A 217-nucleotide genomic window follows, 5' to 3' on the forward strand; every position below is an offset into this window, starting at 1 on the left:
TCCGTATCAGCACCAGAGGGTTGGGTGGGTGAGTAGGGTGGGTTCGGGTGCTCCTGCCGGAAAGTCGAGATTTTCCTTGGGCTCTCGGGATGGGGGGAGGGCGGTGTGAGCTGCAAGTGCAGATCCCCAACCCGCACCTCCAACTTTCGAATCCCCTTTTGGGATGCCGTGGAGTGTACATTTTCCACCTTTGGGCCCATGGTGGCCAAGGGGAAGT

Source organism: Marmota marmota, unplaced genomic scaffold, assembly GCF_001458135.2.
Source record: "Marmota marmota marmota unplaced genomic scaffold, marMar, whole genome shotgun sequence".
NCBI lineage: Eukaryota > Metazoa > Chordata > Mammalia > Rodentia > Sciuridae > Marmota > Marmota marmota.